The sequence below is a fragment of the Rhyacophila brunnea genome, unplaced genomic scaffold, assembly GCF_057557595.1.
Source record: "Rhyacophila brunnea isolate RB1 unplaced genomic scaffold, BYU_Rbru_1.0 scaffold_4, whole genome shotgun sequence".
Taxonomy (NCBI): domain Eukaryota; kingdom Metazoa; phylum Arthropoda; class Insecta; order Trichoptera; family Rhyacophilidae; genus Rhyacophila; species Rhyacophila brunnea.
In genome coordinates, this window is record NW_028233068.1 from 52,679,912 (window position 1) to 52,696,379 (window position 16,468).

The 16,468-nt window shown below is 32.4% G+C and overlaps 1 protein-coding gene and 1 long non-coding RNA gene across 2 annotated transcripts in view; one reads left to right on the plus strand and one right to left on the minus strand.

The window, feature by feature from the left end:
- The window catches only part of LOC147067506 (zinc finger protein castor homolog 1-like), a 272,254-nt gene that overhangs the window by 101,227 nt on the left and 154,559 nt on the right, over positions 1–16,468 (plus strand). The window lies entirely within an intron of this gene.
- LOC147067507 (uncharacterized) lies at positions 3,078–4,204 on the minus strand. The gene is made up of 3 exons (XR_015071547.1): positions 3,492–4,204; positions 3,214–3,318; positions 3,078–3,117 (listed from the first exon to the last, which is right to left on the minus strand). It is a non-coding gene; the product is annotated as an uncharacterized LOC147067507 (long non-coding RNA).

Sequence of the window (16,468 nt, forward strand, 5' to 3'; positions counted from 1 at the left end):
ACTTCTCAAAAATATCTCATTATTATCTCAATGTGTAAGTGTAAGTGATGGAGATAAGAAATTTTGATTTCAACCTATTCTATTGGTAATAAATAACATCAGAAACATTTAAAATATTAGACAAAATCAGTCCCATTCAATTCGGTACATTTTTTCTATTAGGTGTATTAATTTGTAAGGTTGTTAGAATAAATTATGAAAGTATACGTATATAAAAAATAAAAATAAATATACAGATATATTCCTATAGCTTTTCTTCTTCCGGTATCAGGGATTAAAAACACACCATGAACAGAACATATTGGCAACAAGTTGCTGGCATATTATAATAGGCAATAATTTTTGGTCAACTAAATTTTGATAATTATCGTGAAATTTAATGAGGTTGCTAGTGTGGACACGGCATAACAATATATGCATACTTGAAAATATATTTGGGGTCATAATATGATAACAATTGGTTGCGTTGCGTGGGTCAGCGCATCTATTCCATTAATACATAAGGCTACTATCGGCCGCTATCGAGGGTAGTTTTATCATATTTATGTATTGAGGTATTATAATTGTTACAATAAGTTAGCCGTCAAAACTGTCAAAACTGTTAACTCGCTCCAAAAGTTAACACCGTCAAGAGAGATGCTGTTAAATAATAGCACTTTTTGATAGTTTAGAATATTTAGATATTAGAGTCCAAAATTTCGTCCCGCCTATAGTTGAAAATTATTTGCCACTACTAATGCTAATCACTAAAGATATTTAAAACTTTTTCAGTAGAAGAGCACAAATAAAATGTTGTCGACTATTATTAGTATTACAAATAATGATACATCAATTGTCATATTATATAAGTATCTAACTACATATCGTCACCGTTCAGGCAAAAGTCACCAACCCTAAAAACATAGTTTTGAGATATCGCAATTTGAAAGTTTGAAAATGCAGGAAAAATCAGATTTACATGTTTTTATGGTTTTATCTACATTAAATTATTTTCTCATGTCTTCTTTACAATTTCTTTAAGCTACTTTTACTTTTTGATGATAATTAAAAAATCTGGAAGGCTTTGAAGGAGGCAAGGTAGCTCAATTTATGGTTTGGTGACTTTTGCTTGTTAATAATCTGAACAATGTTAGCCAAAATAAGGATAGTGACAGGTAGTGATATAAGTAATAATGAAGATAAAGTGGTAAATAATAAGTTTTATTGAATGAAATAGTCTTTTAACATGTTTATTTTTGTGTTTTAAGATATAAATACATAAAGTTAATGAATTAAGTGGTTTGTTTGACTGTAAAACTAATGCTAATAACAAACCAACGAAAAAATTTGAAATTTAAGTAATAACATAATGAAAGCAAAGAAAGATTAACAGATAATAATTAAAAAGTACTCCTCGTCGGTATCACTTCCGACATCAGGTTCTGCATTCCTATTAATAACGCTGGTTGAGCTCGGCAGAGATTGGTACCAGTGGTAGAATTCTTGGGGTATCACACCTTTTTCACATAATACCATTAAGTCTTTATGTTTCTGTGAACTTATTGGTAGAGGCTTATTATACGCCTTTGACAATATATTTGGAAATGTTGGAGCAAGATTCCGAAGAGCAATATTAATTTCTAAATATTCGCCGGAATGGCCATACCTATATTTTATAATTGAAGGACTTTGTTTTTCAAATCTGAAGCATTTCACCTTTAACCAGTTAACTTTTTGCCCAGCCGTGTTCCTGGTTTTATTTTTTAATACTTGTTTGGACAGGAGACCCAAATCATAAAAATCGCTGTATTTCAGTTCTTTTGTGGTATACGGTGTCGCAGTTTTTTTATTGCGATTAGATCGAGCAGCTGAAAAAATGTTTATCCAATCATGCATCGTATACACACTCATGAATCGCTTCTGTTTCTCAATAGCACTGTGCATACTGTCACATTCCATCATTGAATGTCCGGATTCTAAAAACTTTTGCTCCAATACTTCAATATTGTCTGAGCTCTGCACCACGTACATCAAAAGGGCCACTATATTTTGATTGCGGTTCTGGCCACCGCACGTGTCACCAAAAATGGACACTTCTTTTATATTGCTTGGCAAGTTAGTCATATAACTATACAAGCATGTACCAATCTCGATGCTACCACGCTTGCCATTTACCTCATGCCAAGCATAACAGAAAGCATTATTAGGCGGAGCTCCTTCATAAATTGTCAAATTGTAGCAACAGAGTTTTCTGCTGTAATACAGAGGTGAGACATCGCTACTTAGAATTTGTAAAACACTCTGTAAATCAAAGGTTACTGTTGCAAAAGTGTTTTCTCGAGTTGCCCTTTCTTTGTCCATAGCTTTGTCGGTGTTGGCTTCCCTCTCCCTGTTTTTATGTTCGGTGTAGTTTTTCTCCAATTGTTTCTTCTCGTCACCGTCCTTCATTGCGTTATATTTTGTGCAGAGAGCACATTGGTCTTTTCTCGGTCTAAAAAAGGAGTAATTATAGTCCTTGCAAAATATCCTTTTGTAAGATATCACCTTGGAGGTATGACATCCTTTCCTTTGCAAAATTCTGTGAACAGTGCAAACATTTTTGATATCGATAATTTACTGTCTAAATATTGCCGGCTCGATGATTTTTTCCTCATTTCCTCCTCCTCCTCATTTAGTTCCTGTAATAAGTAGTAATGCAATTATTAATATATTGATAATATTATTACTGGTGAACGTTTTAGCTTTACCCTACACAACAAAATATACTTACAATAATAGGCACAGCACTTGTATCTGTCACTTCCATATAAATATAGTTAGGCGATTCGCTAATAGAAATGTTATCCATTACATTCTGAAACAATACAGTATGTAAGAATTATTATTTTTTCAACATAATAATAAAAACAATACAATTGGTTGGTTCTGTTAAAGTTAACTCACATCCTGGGTATCGTCATTGGAATCAACTTCATTAATTTCCATGATATGGGGATTTTGATTTAACCGGTTAAGTGCCCAGAGCGTCTTTGCACGCCTTAATTACACTGATTCTTACGTTAATTATTATCAATTAACTAATTGCGGCATAGAAAAGATTAATACATCTTTACGATGCATAGAATCATAGGTTGTACTCTGAAACATAAATAATATTTTTTACATTAAATTCAGAACTTAGGTGTGGAACAAAACGCCTTAATTATGCTAAAATGAATATGAAAACAAATTTACCGCAGGGGCAGAGTTAACATCAGATTCATTGACGTTCATAGTGCTTAAATTATGTTGTGTACCGGATATTCTGTATCCATCTTCAATAAATTCAGTTGAAGCACTCTGAAATACAAGAAAAGTACTTCATTATCAAGTATAACCTCCAAATAATTAATATGGTAAATAAGACAATTTCAGTCGATTCACTTTAATGTCTTTATTGAATATAAGACAAATATTCCATTGTAATTTCATTGGGAATTGAATAAAAAGTTTTGTTTTCGACAAACACTTACCGGTACAACAATTTCAACGTCACTTGATGCACTGTGATATTTCGAGTAATGCATGATAACAGAACTCCTGTTCGACAAATAAATATTACAAATCTTGCAAAGCATTACGGAATCTGGTAATATAACAACAATTAGTCCCAAACAATCCACAATCGAAACAATATCGTAACTCGAAAATCCAAACGTTCAATGACAGTTGACACGATGCAAGTGTAATCATAGACGAAAATGACCATAAACGAAAATAATTGTCAATCACAACTCTCTATGGTTGGATGGTGACTTTTGCTTGTTTATTTCGTCATCGCTGTGCTGCATTTACGAACAGACAAATGTCACCATCACGCTATGGCGAGTTTTGTTTGATTTAATTTAGATCAAAGCGATCTTATTATAACAAACTATTCTTGTTTGGTTATTTTTGCGTATTTCAGACAAGTATTAGATGTTTTCAAATGACAAATCAGTAAAACTCACCATCCATAGTATAGGGACTTTTGCTTGTATATTTATAACGAATAATTTATTTTTTTATAGAGTCAATAATGTTTATTCGACTATAATGATTTATGCTTGTTAAGATTTTATCGAAAGTCATTTAGTGAAAAACAAATAATTCCGATTTAAGGAAAATTTTACTAACTAATGTACCGTGGTGACTTTTGCATCTTAAAGAACATAATTTTACGCTTCGAGTGACATACTCAACTCAAAACTGCCATTTTTAGGTTTGGTGACTTTTGCCTGAACGGTGACGATATGATAATATCTTATTACCTACGTGACATTAGCCAATATGTAATTTTTCCATTGTAATAGAAGAAATCACGATTTCCTCTAGGTGTCCTCCCAACGCTATTAAATAAACCAAACACATAACAATTTAATTACATATTTATATGTATTATTATAAATATAATAATTATGTATGCAAAGTATTGTATCGACACAAGAATTTCCTTGAAAACTATAACGTGCACGCAAAACTGTTTCGTATGTGTCATGCACGTTGAAGTCAATTTCGTTTACCTCATGTGATATGTGAAAACGTACCTTATGCGTTTAGTTTCGAGACTGATTTTCCTTTGCCTATGATTTTACTAGGTAAGCAATAACAATGCGTGCTAACAGGGGTTCTCAAGACATACCTATTATATTATATACTTATATATGTATATATTTATTGCGTCTGCTACACATCTCTATACCACCTCTTCTGATGTAGGTATCGGTCTGATTACTGATTTCAGAATAATAGTACTGTTCTCTTTTTGGATTTTGATGAGACGTGCAGCATGTAGATCGCATTTGTAGCACTGCTGAATGGTAAGGGAGCGTCGGAAGACGGAGACGGAATCGTTGATTATGTGCTACAACCTGATGGCTGATCTGTTTGTAATACGATCGCCCCAGTGTGCCATGACCAAAAATTCGGCGGAGATATTGATTGTCAAAGCTCAAAAGACAAGCTTTCTGGCGCTGGTATAAGGTCACGTCTCACAGTCAAGGCTGTCATATCTAAAAATCGCCGCATTCAACTAAATATTATGATGGTAATGACAACAGTAATTTTCTAGGAAAGGCATGGTTGCAATATCAAAAAAATATTTTCAAAAATACGTTTTTTAACTACAAAAAATGTAGGTAACAAATATTAATGATTTGCACATTGCCTCCCAAAACATTCAAATTGCCCCTCCAATGGAGCGTACGCCCCACGTTGGGAAACACTGATATAGATGATAAAATGAGTAGAAATATTTTCTAATCAAAATACATTTTAATAATAGCACATTTTTTCATCAGTGATCTGTCAGTGATTATATAGGTATTTATGTAAAATTATGTTCCATGATTAAACCCTATTTTATATTGATAGTTTAAGGCAATACCTTAGTTGAGGCATGGTCTAAAAAGATCGTGGCTAGGCGATGCGCGGATTGCGGGTCGCGGGTGCAAATGACGCATGCCGAACGAAATATAATTTGTCATTTAAATCCAACATGCGTCCATCTAATGTTCTGTTTATTGTTCTAAGTAACAAAAATAATATATTCATTGACATGTTTTCTTTTTCAAGTAAATGGGTAACGTTTTTAGTCATCTTTACACGATTTAAGAATTAATACACCTGTCGCCATCACGAAACAAATTGGTGTATTCACACCTCGACGTTCGCTCTCGGAATGCCAGCGAGTCCAAAATTTCATCACGCATATAGTTCAAAATTATTTGCCGTTTCACTGATATATCGTCTTAATATTAATCGTATCATTTTGTCAATGGGGATATAAGGGATTTTCAAAATATATTAATCATATATTCAATTGTCATGAAATACATATATCATGGCAAATAAATAAATGTTGTAATTTTAGATAAATTACAACATTTTGCATACATGAGCCAATTCGAAACTCTACTTAAAAGTTTACCTAATACAGTGTGCTGTGTGCTGTGTGCTTATTGTATATTATTATTCAACATTAAAATTGAAGATATAATATTCTGAAAAAGTGATATGCCAAATGCACCAAATATTGTGTAATTCTTAATTTTAACATGATGACGTTAAGGCTATATACCTCAGCTGAGGCATGGTCTAAAAAGTCGTGACTAGTCGATGCGCGGATTGCGGGTCGCGGGTGCAAATGACGCAAGCCGAACGAAATATAATTTGTCATAAAAGTTCAACATGCGTCCTTTTTATGTTATGTTTATTATTGTATTCGTAATAATAATAGTATATTCATTGACATGTTTTCTTTTTCAAGTACATGCGGAACGTTTTTTAGTCATCTTTACACGATTTAAGAATATATACATCCGACTCCATCACAAAAGAAATTGACGTGCGAACAGGTCGACTATACCTCTCCGAATGGCAACGCCGCAAAAATTTCGATCCACATAGTGTTGAAAATTATTTGCCGTTTCACTTATGTACGCTCTTAACAGTAATACTTTTGTAATGATATTATATACATCATGAGATTAGGAAATGTTAATTTCTACGATTATAAAAAATTGTAATCATAACGACATAATTATACACCTTTCTTATAAAATACATTTAGGCTAAGCTTGCAAATATCGAGTCCGGAAATTTGTACGTATCCAGTTCGCCATATCACACTTCACCATGAAATGTTGTAGGTACTTATCGGAAATATATGGTCGTATATTAAAGACAATCCAACCTCTTTGGGTTGTATAGTACTGAGATAAAATTCTTGTCTAAATAAAACACAGTTCTTGTCGGTTTACAGGAAGCCAGCGGCAAACAAATTTTGAAAATAGTCGATACATTGGATTATTCGTTGGGTTAGCTTGGGTTTTCATTCTTGAATTCATGAATTTTGCAAAAATCGGCTATGAAAATAGAGATGACCGTATATTCGGCGCACTTGTTTAAATTACAATATGTATTTCTCCACCGTTGTACCTTTCAATAATTCACCTGTTTCGTTTAAACGCGCTATCTCCAAAATTTTGTATAATGGACATTGATCAAATTTTTATATGTTATGTTTTTTTCCACTCTTATTATTCTCTTTTTCTGTACTATTTACTATATTACTATATATATATTACTATATATATATATATATATATTACTATATACTATATCACCCATATTATGTATAAATTTCAATAATTCTTAACACACATAATAATATAGTTATTATATTATATACTTATATATTTTTAAAAAAATGTCACTTTTTTGTTATTCTTCATTAATCTTTTTTATTAACTCATATTTCTTATCTTTTTATTTACGTGCTTCTTACTTTCTATCTTGTTAGCCTTAACTGTATTGTAATTATTTAGATATGGAAACTTTGCTGGTTGCAATAACCCCAAATTCTTCATTTTTGATCACACAGAACATTGACTTTTAATATTATCTACATAGAGCATAAATATACAGAAAGAGAAACTAAACAAAACTAATATAAATGTCGATATCATGTAATGACAGTTTATTTACAATACATACGTAGGAATCCCGGTTTAAAATGTCTGCGTTGAATTCCAACGCGTGTCGTCTACCTGCGCCACTCGCGACAATTTCATTGTTTTCTTCGACTCAAACAACTCTTCGGCTCTTCATGTTCACTTATTTGTAATCAATTTTGCGTTTTGAATAAGTCATCCGCTCTCAATACTAATTTTATTCCTCGCCCGATGCCATAAAACGCAACGTAGGACAACGTTTGCCTACGCACTTTTTACTAAATGTCAACACACAATAATAATATTGATAGGAATCGAAGGGCTTTTTGACAGAATTCCATTTGTCAAATTTATCAAATTTATCAATTTTTCAGGATAGAGAAAAAACTTTCTCACGGGCGTATTGTTTCATCCAGTTTTATAATCGTTTTAGTGTTATTACTTATTATTATTAACGTTTAGTATTATTATTTTTATTTTTTCGACACAATCTCAGAATTCATTGACAAGTGGGATTTTATTAGCAAACTGTTGTTGATGTTGTTGATGGTAGTGTTTTGTCAGAATCAATGTTTATTTATGGCCTTATATTCCGGACATGTCATAGTTTATCAAAAAATTGTGAATGTAGAAATATGCTCTCCAACGCTATCTACAAATCTGCATTATTAGTTAATTTTACTCAATTTTTGAAAAATGGGATTCTGTCAAAAAGCCATTCTCTTTTAAGGGTCTAGTTTTTTAGTCTGTTGGGATGTCAAAGTTTATTAAAGTGAGTTACATAATACTCATCCGTTGGATAAAGGCCTCATCTAGCTCCCTCCACTCTTATCGGTCCGTTTTTTGATGCCACGTACATCCTCCAAACTTCATGATTATTCTATGCAGCAGGTTTTAGGGGTCCGGTTGCACATTGAAAATCGTCTCGACTAATATACGATACGTTCATAAGTATAAACCGGCCACAACGTTGCAACTCTCTTTCGAGCGCACAGGCGAGGCCATGCTGAAACAGTGACATCACGCGGTTAGCCAAAACGAATAAAAACAGCTACTGTACTTATATTATTTTACCTACGCCCCATGCCAAATTTGTTACACCCGACAAGCAGATGTTTTTTTCTACCAAAAATGTACATTAAATTACATGTATTTTGTTAATGACAAAACATCACATCGACAAATTCGACATGTTGTAGTCTAGACGATTTTTAATGTGCGACCGTGCTTGTGCGTAAATAAACACTGTTATATAGGACACTAACTTATTGTATATAAGGTTTAGTGTCGTAGCTATAGTGATTTTATTGATATAAGTATCTACCACATTGGAATAAATTCTACAAATAATTGAGCGATTTCGTGTGTTCTGATTTCCTCGCGAGCACGTGTAAAAAACAACTGGTAATGTACTTCACTATTTACTATTCATGACCCTACTTTGTACTTAGTACACTTGTGTTTTTTATAATTTTTCAAAACGCCTTCATGCAAATTAAAACAACATTCTAGTAAAACGAGCAAAAGACCCAAGTGATATCGCAACTCACATAACTGGCATATTAGCACGACTATTGTGACGATCTACTTCTACTTAATATAAAATAAGCATCGTAATAACTAATACTTAACTATTGTAGTACCTAAGTACTTTTAATAAAAAATACTAATCCGCAATATTATCCTTTTAAAATAGATCCATCACATCTTTATCACAGGTAAGGCTGCGGTGGTGAAGACTGGATTATTTCCTTGACATAATTTATTCACGAATTTATTCACGAAATTCACGTCAATCGAATGATTTGTTTTAAATATTTTTTAAATTTTGTAATGTGAAAGACTCATTTAGACGTATCACTGCGGATGATCATCCGCAGTGAATTGAATGCAGGCGTTCATTTTTTGTTTACACGTTACTGAAAGTGAAATAAATACACAATTCATCTAAAATGGCGTCAAGTGAACTTACACTGCAGGTTGGAATTCAAGCAATTTGTGATGGTTATATGAATGCAACAATTTCATCGAAAGAAATAGGAATAGGATAAAGAGCCGTTGGTGGATAAAACCATAGACAATACAATATATATGGGTAATTAGTCGTGATATCATGGGGAATATGATGACAGTACTCGGGCGCGCAGTGCGCATACGGAGGACTTTTGGAATCATCCGCAGTGAACACAAAATGATCAAAAAGTAGAACCAGTTGAACTTTGATACCGGATGATCACTTGTGGTATATTTTATTTAGTGAGAAAAATGCATTCAAACTTCATTAATTTATTGCTAAAATATATTTTGCATAAGGAAAGATTGTTTGCCGTATAATAGAAAACGTTTTGAATGGATTTGAAGTTATAAACTGTTAAAATAGACGTAGATTTGTACTTAACATAATATTTAAATAATAATGTCAGTTTGTTGTAATTATGTCTGGAAGATACGCGTTATCGCCAATACAGCGAACAAACGAGAACAACCTCATTAAGTAATCGCAATACCAAGTATAGCTGATGTGTGAGTGTAAATGCAGATACCATAAATAATGTATGTGTGTCGAAATTAAAAATTCAAAAAAAGAGTTTAAAGTTTACAGCATTTTCTGCGCAAATTTCGTTCCCCTTTAGAATTCGTAACGAGTATCGATTTGATTTCATTTCCTACCATAACACATTCCCCACTTTTAACAGTAGGCCACACTGGCTGCGATATAAAACATCTCTCACCCACACTCTCGCAACGTCTGTCTAAATAATAATAACTCTACCAATACAGTCGCGAGTCATATTATAAAGGCACCCCCTTTCGTCTAAAATTGAAAAGTGTACAAAAAATACGCCTGGCAACAATTTGAAGTTTGTCATCTAATTTGAATATTTTCATGATTTATCTTGATGACGATTTCCATTCATACACAATATCATTCATACACATAAACCGTATAGACGCATACGAGAGGGCTTCTGTATTCAGCTGATGTGTGTGCATATATCATATTTTATTTGTGTGATGTTTCTCATGGCCCGTTCACACTGACACTGCATTTGAATTATTAACGTATTTATTTCGAAAATTTAAATTTAATATCTTTTGTTTGTTTATTAATAACACCGAATGCACGGAAGACTAATAATAACAGAGTAGATTGAATTAAATACTTGATTGCTGGATTGCTGGATTGTTCGATTGCTCGATTGCCTGAAAACTGAATAAGTATTAGGTCAATTAGAAGGTGAACACATAGGTGTACATGGATTTCCTCTTTCATAAAAAAAATAATTTCCAATAAATAAATCATCTAATCCGCAATTAAAGTTTATTATTAACTTCATATCACAGTGCGATATTAAAAACCAATATTTTTTTGTTTAGACTGGAATAGGTAATGCTGTTACAACCGAAATTACAATATTTTTTATTAACCATGTTTGATCTTAAGAAGATCTTAATATATGGGCCATCACAGATAGGATGTTGTATTAACAGATTTTCTATTTAACATTATTTAACAGATTCAGGGTGAGAAGTTGTTTCATTTTTTTTTACAATATGTACTACGTAAAATAACAAAAAAAATAAGAACATTTTCGCAATATTTTAAAAACATATTTGGATTTTTTTCTTTTTAATACTACAACAGGCCATGACGCCCAATGTCATTTTAGTATAGTCCAGGCAGGCTATGACAAAATCGCGATAGATGCATTGTGACCTAACCACGGATCGATCCTGGAACCCTTGGATGAGAATCCAGTGTCTTGACCATTGAACGACGAATGCCGTCTGCTGTAAATAAATAACTGTTGTCAATGATCTACGTATATGAAATTAGTAATTATCATTATTGAATTAAATTTATTTTATTAACCATGTCCGATTCTAGGAAAATCATATTATGAACCTCCAGAGTGGAGGTTGAGTTAACAAATTTTTGTTTTTACGAGAAATGGATGTGAGCCTATTATGTCCATTCTCTGGTCCAAACACATATTGAAAAACAACGGGATTTGAATCCGGATATTACAAACCGACGCGGTAGCTGCTCGGTCATCGTGAGTGTGAATTAAAAAGTAGTACTAAATATTGTAGTATTTAATAAAAAATATGAAGTCTAATTTTACAGTAATATTATTTATCTCATAATCATCAAATATGGAGTGAATTATGGTTATTTATTTATTGTACATGAAAGAATAACACTACATGATTTCTGTTTAAATTGTAATAAATGATATGAGATAAAATGAATTATATTCTCTTACGGTTTGCTACAGTTTTGAATAATGTTATAATATAACATATTAAAGTTTGAGCAGTGTAAACGGTACTTTATTTAAAAAAATATCTGTATGTGTAAAAATTGTATAATATATCCCGATTGAAATCAGCCAGAGGATTTGACTTAAAAAGGGGAGAAACACAAAAGATAAAGAGTATTTTGTTAAATAAATTGAGAGTCCTCCAAAAATTACTTTTTGTAACTTCTGGCACAGGACGTAATTACAAAATACTACAAATAGTCAGTGTATTAGGTACCTACATCTAAACATGACGAAGAAATGGATATAAATACATTATATAATAGTATCTTAAATTTATCAAACGGAAATTATAATATAATATTATGCACTGAGATCACATGTTACACCTACGTATGGATTTGTACTGGATTTACGTAAAATTGAACGCATCGACAATTTATCGCAGCTACTTTAATTTCAGGTTTAAAATAAAACATTTATTTTAGGGTTGTTGTTTTATTCACGAATATATTTTTAAGATATCCATTTATATGGCTTTTACATATAGTATTTATATAGGCAATAAACTGTAATTATTAAAACACTACAAACTATAAAGGATACGTTATAATCCATATTAAGAAACGTGACTTGTGATCAATAGAAAATTATTTGGATCTGTCAGGATAAACTGTAGGACTTTAGTATATCTTTACCAAATAAGTCAGCGTACTTTATTTTAATGGAAGGCTTGACTAATTGGTCAGACCGCATGGTTGTGTCGCCAAATGCTTCGCCTGGAACATCCACTGAGGGTCGACTTTCCGAGTTGGTATTAAAGCCTCGGTTATTAGTTTTATTCAATATTTCTCAATGAGTAATGAGTGGTTAATAGTTTTTTTGAAGACGCTTGTAAATCCATCCCTTACGTGCAATTGTCCTCGAGGTAAATTTTTCGTGTACGATTATAATGTCTTTATTTTCAAGTTTAAAAGATAATTAATACTTACATTTAAGATAAAGATTTTTTGTTTCTTTTTTAACCACGAAACGTAATCAAGAAGGGCTATGATTTAGTCGAGTCAGTCAAAATAGCCAATACCTACTATCGACTGATTAAAATCTATCCATCTAAATATTTAAATAACAAAATAATTCCAATCGCTTCCACACTATTTGTTTGACTGTACGAAGTAAACATAAGTTTATCTATTTATATTTCACAATATTATCAAAGTATACAAAAATAATATGTGATATTTTTTACACTTTCAAGAATAATTAACAATGGACTATATTTATTAAAAAATAACTACAAATGTCACTAACATAAATTAATATTCCACGGTCAGGCATATACGATAACCGTTTGTGGATGCCACAGATCGCAACAACTCCTTGTTAAGTATCTCAGAATTCATAGCTGCAGGCCTGGTATTCATTTCTTAAATCAAATCACGATGTGTCTGGGAATAATACCCCGTTTACACGTGCATGGATGTACTGTGCACAGTAAGAAAATGTATGGGGAAATATGTATTATCCTGCAGTTGGCAAGATTGCATACATAAATCAAACAATATTGGAAGATTCCAAATTGTGATGATTTATTGCGCGCAAGTAAGATCTGCGCCTGCGCAGTAGAGCGATAGAGAACACGCCGGTAAAAAAACGAACTACTCATTTTGAGCTCCGATTTTCAATACGACCTGTCAGATAGTAGTATAATATGACAACCTCGCGTCTCGCTTACTCTTGGAGAATGAGATTGGAGAGACAGTCAGCACTTGTGTAAACAGTTATTGTCATGACAGTTTAAAATAAGCACAATTGCCGACAGTAATTCAATGCATATGTACAGGCGCTATAAGCCTAAAACGCAAGAGTCAGCAATGCGCGGTATGGTTTGATTACTGAACTCAGTAGCGAGATGCATGGCGTAGATGCACCCAACAAATCGCATACGGATGTCCCATATAAAACGTATTTAAAAAATGCATTCCGCATTTTATGGTTATCACTCAACTGGTAGCTGCAGGCTGCAGTTAGTGGTTGTGTCTACGCACACTGCAAGATCACATAAGAAAATGTAATATAATAATTAGAGTTTTCTTATACATCTACAAACTTTTCGTTTAACTTTTCCGATAATAATAATTCCATGAAAATCATTTTGTACGTCCCTGTTGGTTAGTACATAGGTGTATTGATTATTTTAAAATCGCCCTCCGTTTTTTTTGGCAAATGTTCTGTCCGGCGATGTCCCCCTTTTCCCGGGAAAAGAGATTAACGATGAATATTCCCGGGAACTCCCTTATTTGCATGCCTAGTGTGCACCCCTGGGTAATCTCTGTCCACCCCCCGGTTCCTGATTATTGCGTTATTATATGTATTTGGACGTATGTGTACCGTTTTTTAAAAACTTGTCATATTTTTTTAATCAAATTTCTTTTTATAATGCTTTGGGCTTTCACGGTTATTTGTTATCGTAATAGGTTTTTAGGTTTTCACCGCGTGTTCTTCTTCCTTCTTTTCTCGATGTTTCGGGCTCATTTAGGGGGACGTTTTATAAATTATTAAAATTGGGTCTATTGAGGTCATTCAGCGTACTTCCGTACATTTCTGTGTCTGCAGTTTATACTCCTTTAATAGGTAGGTACTGTTTACTTCATGTTCGTCCATAATGTCTAGAATTTGTAATTTTCAAAGTTCACTACCTATATGTAAATAAACACCGCTCGAAATGGAGAATTATACGAACCGGAACATTCGATAATTTTCAGAAAATATTGACACATTTATCTATTATGTACAAATACCTAAGTGGTTTAGATTTTTTCGTTATAAGTATTCCTACCTGGCTCGGACGGTCATAATATTATGGAATAAGAATTTTTGAAAAAAAAAAACAGAATTTACGACACGTCATAGATATTATTTTTTCCCACAAGTTTCGTATTAAATTCTAAATATGTGTAAATAGAGTAAATGAATTTAAATAGTTTTTAATAATTCACGAACTATTAATTTTTCAACGAGACGGACTGATAATTTTGGTAATTTCACGAACCTGAGCTGCGTTTCAATGCTCTGCGGTCCATTTCGACCACTGTAAATAAATCAAATTTAAATTGAAAAAAAGGTAAACACAAATTTGCGTTAGCTTCCAGCAATCTGACGTCTTTTCTATGCCCCTTGGCGTGTCTATACAAATTTATAAATTATAACATAATGCGTGGTAAAATTTAATTTGATAAATTTTTATTGTAGTTTTTGTAAAAAAAAAACAACATGAAACACGAAGCGACGTATCTCACAGCGATTTCCAGTGTCAATAATTGGCAATTACGGATTGTTTCGAATAACATTTTAATGTTATAATTTGCCCTTTTTGTAATATAAAAATATTATATTAATCTAAAAAGATTATTATGTCATTGAGCCAATAATACGTTTTTGTGCTTCTATACATACCTTGGTTACATCGAATAGTAAAAAGTTGTTTATCAAGGATTTTCGTTGAAAAAACTCGCTTAACAAGAGCAAATAACATAAGATTGCAGATTAAAAAATATTAAGCGTTTCATATATTATTACATAAACCGTCTAATAACTACCTCAATTTAATGTAAGTAGTAAAAAAACCAACATCTATAAACATTATTATTATTGAATCAATTAAATTATGACGCCTTAGTATAATTGTATTTATTTATTTATAAGTATCTAAGGAGTTTTTTTTTGGGTTAGAGGGCAACAAATCTTGAAACTGACCCATTAATACCAAGATAAAATAACATCTTGGTACGGAGTCTCTTCCTAAATAGAACAGCGACAACAGAACAGATAACTCCGATAGGCTATATACGAATACCGTACATTTTGACGCAGGGTTTGAATGTGTGAGTGTCCTACGACGTGGAATAGTGTGTGTAATATACCAATATTCAATGAGCGTCAATGCATAAACCGAGAGCAGTTGTCAGTTTTCGACGTATGACGTATTCTTGACACGTGTTTAAATTTATCCCGTATTCTTCCTTACTCGAGATCGGTTGCCTGCTTCTCCTTACCCGTTAGGTATTTCAGTTCCCATTATTTCCCTGACAGCGACGTATTTCCAGTAATATCCAAGAAGCATTTATTTACTTATTTTTAGAACTATTTTCTTTTGCATTAGTTACTTTGTGTACGTAATGGAGTTATCAGAAAAATTATCACATTGTTTAATTTAATCCAAAGCATGAACCCACAGATATTTATTGATGGACGATTGCTAACCATTTCTAATATGTCGCTGCCTCAGTACAAGGGTACACTATTTGACAAAATGACAGTTTTGAATTATAAATTACAAAATATGGAGAATCAGTTGGAAGTTTCTGGGTAAGGTTGCACTATTTTTTATAGAAATTTATTTTACCATCATATTTCAGATAAATTTGTTTGACATCAACATGAATATCGAAGCAGAATAATTGTTTTAGTGCAAAACACGTTATTACATAAATTGATTCAATTAAAATCTGAGAGAATTTAAGGTGGTTATTTATAATTTTAGATAAAATCTAATTTTTTTTGGATATTTACATAATAATAATATGTAAATACTTAATAAAAATATGTAATTACTCTCTTATCGGTTTTCAAAAACTTTGGCTGCATTTTTTTTAAACAGGTAATTGTCAAATAGTACACCCTTGTACTAAGGCAGCGATGTATAAAAAAGCCTGGTGAAAAACCCTAGTCTGTGCTCCCCATAAAAATATA